Consider the following 8,658-nt stretch of genomic DNA (forward strand, 5'->3'; position numbering starts at 1 on the left):
GGTTGAGCTCTGCACCATAACCCAAGTAAAGTAGTGCTTTCACTCTCCTTCCCCCCCCCCCCACAGGCCATTTATAAGAAAAATCAGGAAAATAAAGCAAAATTAAAACCTCAAGAACCTTTAAACACTAATTTTAACATTTTGGGAAGAAGAAGGTGATCAAAAGAAAGGGATCACAAGGTTTGCAGCAAGTTGGGCACTCCTCTACAGTATCAGATGTGCCCGTGGCCATGGAGCTAACCCCCGCACAAGTGCCTTTGAACCCAGTGGAACAGCAGAACTTAGCCTCCAAGCTCGTAAAACGTTGAGAGAAAATCGGGTCGACACTGGAACTGATCTCTGTCATGCTACAAAAGCTTGATCAAAGTATGGAGGCGGTCGAACAGAGGACCACAGCAGAGAACTCGGAGGGGTGAAAAGCCAGGTGCGGGCCTTGCTTGACCAGGTCGATGACCTCGAGAATCGAGGTTGAAGAAAAAACATGCGTTTCATTGGGCACTCGGAGCACGAAGATGGTGAGTTTCTGCTCAGCTCCCTGGAGCAGTGGCTCCTGCAGCTTCTGAGACTGGGAGTCTGGTCGGGACGGGTGTGTGTACAGCAGGCCTGTCAGATTGCAATGCGCAGGCCTGGGTCAGATCAGCATCCCCGCCCAGTCCCACCATAACTCCAGTGCTAAAAGGGAAAAGCAAATGATTATGGAAGCCTCCAGAACGCTGGGAAAAGACTCTCAGTCCCTGCTGTACAAAGGGTCGAAAATTGTTTTTTCCAATGCTTTTCTGGGGCTTTAATTAGAAAAAAGAAATCCTATGATGAAGTCAGGAAGTGATTGAGCGACCCGAACATTCAGTAATCTGTGCGGTACCCGGCCAAACTGCACTTCAGCCATGAAGGGTCTGTTTACAACTTTGACTCAGCAGAGAAAGCAAGGGATTTCTTGAACACTTTAAAATAGATTAACTGTGTCAAAAAAGAATTATGGATAATAGCAGATCCTTTGCTTTATCGGTTGTTTGTTTTATATGCCTGGCATTGTTCTGATAATGTGCGGTAATGGGGGCGGGGTCCCTTTTTTTTCTCTATCTTTATTTCCCTTTCTTGTAATTTTTTAAAATTTATGTTATTCCCTGTGTTCTCTTTGGGCATGCAGTGGTCAACTTTTTATTAAAGACAAGTGGGTTTGACGTATGGAGGGGATGGGTTGGACGCCCACTTTTAATTTCCATGTGTGTAAATTATAGATTTTCTTTGTTTCTGTATTACCTGGGTTTGAGACGCAGCTCTAGCAGGAAGGAGCCATGGTGGTATTAGGGGTTTAGGATGACTGCCCCCTATGGGCAAGGGGGGAAATCTCCAGTTATTTGTTTTCTGTTTAATTTAAGAGTAGTGGTTAGTTGTTTTTTGTTTTGGAAGTATTTGTAGCGGTAGTTTTTAGATTTTATAAATGCTGTTTTGACTCCACTTGACGCGTGTATGATTAGGTTTCTTCCTCTCGGGGGGCCGCCGGCTGCTTTAGACGGTTATGTCGAGTTGTTCATTTAGATGGTGCACCTGAAGCATATAGTGGAGTCATTCGCCAGTCAAAAGAAAGAAGGTGCTCTCAAATCTCAAAGGAGAAGGTTAATATTGCTTTGCTACAAGAAAGACACTTGAATGATAAGGAACGTTTAAAATTACAGCAGGGAGGGTTTGGCAGGGTATTCTTTTCATCTTTTAATTCTAAAAGCAGAGGATTGGCTATACTAATACAGAGGAATCTCCCATTCCAGATAATAGATCAAATTAAGGATGAATATAGGCGATTTGTTTTCCTTAACGCCTTAATTCATGGGGAGTATGTGTATTGCCCCCCGGCGCATCCCCTTTAAATCTTAATTGATGTATTGTCTAATTGATTGCTCTTGGGGTGCACCGTACGATTATAGGAGGAGACTTTAACCGTCTCATGGACCCCGAGGTGGACAGGATGCCAAGGGGTCTCTCGGGTATCTCCCTGCAATTCAAACAGTTGGTGGACTTGTGTGGGAAGTTGGGGTTGGCGGATGTGTGGAGATGTCTCCACCCTAATGGTAGGGATTTTACTTTTTTTGCTCCAACCTGTACAAGTGCCGTACCAAGGATTGATTTGTTCTGTCATCTGTTTAGATTCGGTACTATTCTGCAGGATTGTGAATATAGCCATTTCGGACCATGCAGCACTGTATTTGGATTTTACAATCAGGGTAATGGAACAGATATGCAGCATTGACGCGTGGATCCATTTCTTTTGAAATATAGCAAGTTTGTTGAATACTTCACAAAGGAATTTAGGACATTCTGAGATATTGGGGTATAGCCAGTAACCCATTGATGCTCTGGGAGATCACCAAGGTTTATTTAAGGGGATTAATTATTTCATACTTGGCAACCAGGAAGAGGCAGAGAGAACAGCAGCGTACACTGGAGGCCCAGCTGAAGGCAGCTGAATTGGTATACTATGATAGACCATCTGTGACTAAGTTACAGCGGTGCTCTGGGTTGCTCTGAATTCAGTACTCACCCAGGCATCGAAGAGAGAGGTTTCCTTCGTGAAACAAAGATTATTTGAATATGGTGATAAGCCAGATAGATTCTTGGCCTATCTGGCCAGGAAGAAAAGTGCCCCACAATCCATTATGTCCATTAGGGAGAGTACTGGTATTCTCACCTGTGAGTCTAAAAAGACTAATGCAATATTTAGGAAATTTTATGCAGAGCTATACCGGCCGGAGGGCTGTGAGGATGGGTTCGCCTGTTTGAGAACTTGGACCTCCCAGGTATAACTGTAGAGCAAGCCTCCCTTTTGAATGCACCTTTAACAATACAAAAGGCGATAAGGCAGCTCCAAAGTGGCAAAGCACAGATTTTAACCTGAGTTCTTTAAGGAGTTCATAAATATGTTGGCTGAGCCACTCATACAGCCAGGACTGCCTTCTGCCTTCTCTTAGGGAAGCCAGCATCTCTCTTATTCTTAAGAAAGGGAAAGATTGTGAGGACTGTGCTTTGTATAGGCCTATCTTGTTGCTGAATGTAGACTATAAGATCCTGTATAAAACGCTAGCGTTGAGGTTCGAGAAGGTACTGCCCTCTATCGTAAAGAAGGACCAGGCAGGCTTTATTAAGGGTCGCAGTTCTTCTAACAATATCAGGGGAGTGTTGAATATAGTACAGGCATGTCAGCAGAGGTCAATCCCGGGCTTTGATGGTCTCCTCAGATGCATAAAAGGTGTTTGACCGGGTGGAGTGGCCATATCTTTTTAATGTCCTGGAATGTTTTGGCCTTGGGGGAGGCCTTTGCCAGGTGTGTGACAGTGCTGTATAGCCACCCTATGGCAGTGGTCCTTATGAATGGCATGAAATCAGGTAGCTTTAGCATTGGGAGAGGCAGCCAACAAGGGTGTCCTCTTTCGCCACTGCTATTTAGTTATCAAACCATTGGTGGAGGCTATTCGGAAAGACTCTAAAATAATTGCCCTAGAGGTAGGAATGGGAGATCATAAAACCACTCTCTCCGCCGATGATGTTCTTTTTTTGGCTAACTCAACAAAGTCTGTGACCTGGCTAATGCAAAATATTCATTTATTTGGCACTTTCTCGGGGTATAAGATTAATTTTACAAAGTTGGAATCCATCTTCCAAGTCAGATCTGGTGAGAATACCTGACCTGGAAGATGGAATACGATTTTCTTTTCAGTGGTCACGGAAAGATTTTCTGTCTTGGGTATTTTCATTACTGCCACTTTTCACCGACAGTATAGAGTCAATTTTTTGCAGTTGTTTGAGAACATAACACAAGATCTTCATCACTGGGAGGGATTACCAATATCATGGTTAGGTTGAATGGCTCTAATTAAAATGGATGTTCTTCCTCACCTACTATATCCCATGAGAATGCTGCCATTGTTGTTGTCCAGACAAGCGCTGCAGAGGCTTAATGGCTGGCATGGATCTTTTATTTGGTGTTGTAGGTGTTATTTCATTAAATTTGGCAAGTTGCAACTCCCACAGGGAATGGGAGGGGTAGATCTCCCAGACTTTAAACGATACCAAATAAGCTCCTTATTGTCTTATATGTGTGTGTAAAGATCCGAGGTTGATACGGTTCGACATTAAGGCCATCCAGGCAAAGTGTCCCCTCCTTAATTTGCTGTTTATGGATCAGGTGAAATCTGTTATTGAGCATTGTAAAAGCCCTATCGTTAGAAACACGATCAAAACGTGGAGAAAGATGCGGCAGGGCGAGGGTAATCTACATAAGACCTCACCGTTCACCTCCTTAGTTGGATCACCAGGATTTAGGTTGGGATCAGTCGTTTCTGACTTGAAAGCATGGGAGGCCAGGGAAGTTTCCTGTTTGGGAGACCTATTTGATGGAGAGGTCTTGATGTCTTTGGACCAGCTGAATCATAAATATGGGCTACCCAGTAGGGATCTTTTCCATTATTTTCAGATTAGGGATTACATACAGAAAAGAACCTCACTCTTGGCTCAGCCCTATACATCTGATATGGAGAGTGCTTTGGCGTGCGGGCGCTCTCTTGGTCAGTACCCTATACCATCTACAGGGAGGGGGCACTTGGAAAGATGTGGAAAGACTTTATGGAGTTTGAAATCAGGAACCGGGAGCAGAGATTTTATTGGAAACATGGGAGGATATCTAGGAAAATGTGAAAAAGATCTTGATTTGCAAAAAAGTGCAAGCCAAGCAGCTAAAGATTCTCTACAGAGCCCATATGGCTCCAGAGCAGTTAGCAAAATTTAAGAAAGGAGCATCTCCAGGGACCCCTCAATGTAAAACAAGTGCCAGTGCTCTTACCACACTGCTTGTAGGTACTGGGTGTCATAGCGAATGAGTTGGAGGGGATCGCTTCTGAGATTGCCGAATCTGTCTTCACTAGGTGAACACAGGAACAGATTATTCAAAATTCTCACATATTGTGCAAGGAAGAACATTTTAATGAGCTGGATATCAGAAGATCCCCCAGCTCTCACTGGGTGGGGCAGATCAGTGATGAAGCAGGTACTCCTCGACTTTCTTACGAATGTGGCGCATCATAAAACAATGTTTTATAAGACGTGGCTGCCCATTATAAATCATATCGACACAGACTTGTCAGCCATACTGAATAGGGCTTTGTATAGCTGTGAAGGCTGGATTTGGCAGCCCAGGGTCCTTGTGGGGAGGAAGCCTGAATACAGGTATAATAACTGATACTCCCGCTGACGGGAGCTTCGGTGGTAGTGTGTTGACTGGTGTAATTTAATTTAATTTAATTTGATCTAATTTAAGTTGGTTTAGTTCAATTTAAGTTAATTTAATCTAATTTGTTTAATTATCTATCAATATTGTAATGTTTGTAGAGTAGTAGGTAGTTTATTGTTATTGTTAATGTTTTTTGTAATATAAGATTGTCATATCACCTTTTGTACTTAGGTAATTTTTTTCTTACAAAAATTATATTTTTCAATTTAAGAAAACAATGGACCATAAATTGAATTCCTTTTTAATGAAAAAATCACAGATGTTGATAAAACAAATTATATTGAAATGTACAAAAACAAAAGGTATGAGTAATGTTTTTTGTCATCAAAACCATCACTTTTCAATGAAATTTAAGTCTTTGAAGGATTTTTTTGTCACTTTGAGATTTAAAACTGTTATGTTAAATATGGGAAAAAACCTCCATTCACCAAGTTCTTTTTTTATATATAAGTTACATAGCATTTGCTTTGCACTTCATTTCATCTTCTAAGGGGACAACAAGAACATGACTACTTTTATAAGATGATGGGGAAATTTTTAAAAAACGTACGCTGTTTGACCTAATTGGCCAAATTGATGGGGGAGCTGCAATCAATAATCTGTAAGCCACCTGAGCAAATGAACTAATAAGAATATTGTTAAGAGTGCAGAGGTATGCAGTCAAATTATAGTTATGTCTCCTAATGGTATACACATGCTGTGGAAGTGATGTCTTTAATTCTTTGCTAACTGAACAATAGTTCACTTTGTGTATGGTTGGTTCCAAATTAAAGATGGTTTCTGTGTCGGTACCTGAAGAAGAAACGAAGCCATTCATTTCAAATACAAACCACCTATGTGAATTGTTCAAGTCTATATTTTTCACAGCTCATTTTGGATTAAAGTAGAGTTAGTTAAATTAATTGGGTTCTAGTCATTTTTTAACGATATACTCTTCCTTTAAATAATATGTTTTAAGCATTCAGAGATGCATAAGCCAAACAAGTTCAGATAGAAAAGAAATACAAATTTCTGTTTGAATGATATCTTTAGATGTAACAGAACCGATTTTAGCTAGCTTCATAGTTAACATAAACTTCTTTTAATGTTACCACTGCTACTACTAGCAGGTTTGTAAAATTTCAATGCATTAGCCATTTAAACCTAGTCCAAATAATGTAGTACTATTCTGGTGTTTCTGAGACAATGATCATATGAAAACGTAGTATAAAACTTTTTTTTTTAATCATTCAAGGGATATGGGTTTCACTAGCTGAACCAGCATTAATTGTCCATCCTTAACTGCTGTCTGAAACAGCTTAAGTCAATTTGGTGATAGTGTATCAACAGGGGAGGGAATTTCAGATTTTTGACTCAGCAACTGTGAAAGAACAGCAATTTGTTTCAGTATGTTGGTGTGTGATTTGGGTCACCCCCAAATAGCACATTGTCAATGTGGTTAGAGAGGGAGTTCCGTGATTTTGGCCCAATGATACTGAAGGAGCAATGATATATTTCCAAGTCTAGTTGTGGGTGACTTAGAGGAGAACCAGCAAATGGTGGTATTTCTATGTATAAACTTCTAGAATTTAGTGGTTGTAGGTTTGGAAGGTGCTGTTGAAGCAGCCTTGGTGAATTTCTGCAGTACATCTTAGAACATAGAACAATACAGTGCTGAGCAGGCCTTTCGGCCCTCGATGTAGTGCTGACCTGTGAACTAATCTAAGCCCATCCTCCTTACACTATCCCATCATCATTCATATGCTTATCCAAGGACTGTTTAAATGCCCCTAATGTGGCTGTGCTAACTACATTGGCAGGCAGGGCATTCCATGCCCTTACAACTCTGAGTAAAGGACCTGCCTCTGACATCGACCTTAAACCTATCACCCCTCAATTTGCAGGTAAGCTGATGTCATCATCCTAGGAAAAAGACGCTCACTGTCCACCCTATCTAATCCTCTGATCATCTTGTATGTCTCTATTAAATCCCCTCTTAGCCTTCTTCTCTCCAATGAGAACAGACCCAAGTCCTTCAGTCTTTCCTCATACGACCTTCCCTCCAGACCAGGCAACATCCTGGCAAATCTCCTCTGCACCTTTTCCGATGCTTCCACATCCTTCCTGTCATGGGGCGACCAGAACTGTACACTATATTCCAAGGAAGGCCACACTAGCGTTTTGTACAGTTGCAGCATGACATCATGACTCTGGAACTCAATCCCACTACCAATAGAACCTAATACACCGTATGCCTTCTTAACAGCACTATCAAAATTTCAGGGATCTATGTACATGAATACCAAGATCCCTCTGCACATACACATTACCAAGAATCTTTCCATTGACTCATTATTCTGCCTTCCTGTTATTCTTCCCAAACTGAATCACCTCTTGTAGATGATACTGCTGCTGAGCATTGGTAGTGAAGGGACTGGATGGCATTGCACCAAAAACAATTGAGTGGACTGCTTTGTCCTGGATGATGTTAAGCTTCTTGAGTGTCGGAGCTTTAATCAAGACAGGTGGAGAGTATTTCATCATATTGCTGACTTGTGCCTCATAGGTGATGGACTGGCAAAGGGAGTCAGGAGGTGAGTTACTTGCAACAGGACTCCTACCCTTTGACTTGCTGTTGTAGCCACAGTATTTAAATGGCAAATCCAATTCAGTATATGATTGGTGATAACCCCAGAATATTGGTGCTCCAACTAGCTTATAGTTTTCTTTCTAGTTTCCATTCCCTCGATTTTTGCTAGGACTTCTCTCTCTCATATGTGGCCTTAATGTCAAGGGCAGCTATTTTCTCCTCCTATCTGAAGTTTCACTCTTTTGTCCATGTTTAAAATAAGTCTGTAATGAGGTTAGGAGCAGAGTAATCATGGTAGAACCCAACCTTAGTGTCGATGAGCATATTTTTGCTTAGCAGGTGTTTGATAGCACCCTTCTGACCCCTTCCAATTCCTTACTGATGATTGAGAACACTGGGGCAACAGTTGACCAGGTTGGATGTGCCTGGGCAATTTTCCACTTTGCCAAGTAGTTGCCAATATTGTAGCTGTACTGGATCAGCTTAGCAAGAGGTGCAGCAAGTTCTGGAGCAGTGAGTATTACTCACTGGAATATTGTCAGGATCATTGTCTCCAGTGCTTACAGCTGTTTCTTGATATTGTGTGGAGTAAATTGAGTTAGCTGAAGAAATGCACCCATGATGCTGTAGACCTCTGGGAAAAGGCAGAGGCTGGGTCACCCGCCCTACTATTCTGCCTTAAAATTGTTGCAAATGTATCAGCCATATCTTTGGCACAGATATGCTGGGTTCCTCCATCAAGCTTGAGTTTATTTGTTGAGCCTCCTCTGGTGGGTTGTTTAATTGTCCACTGTCATTCACAACTAGATAT

This window comes from Chiloscyllium plagiosum, chromosome 27, assembly GCF_004010195.1.
Source record: "Chiloscyllium plagiosum isolate BGI_BamShark_2017 chromosome 27, ASM401019v2, whole genome shotgun sequence".
NCBI lineage: Eukaryota > Metazoa > Chordata > Chondrichthyes > Orectolobiformes > Hemiscylliidae > Chiloscyllium > Chiloscyllium plagiosum.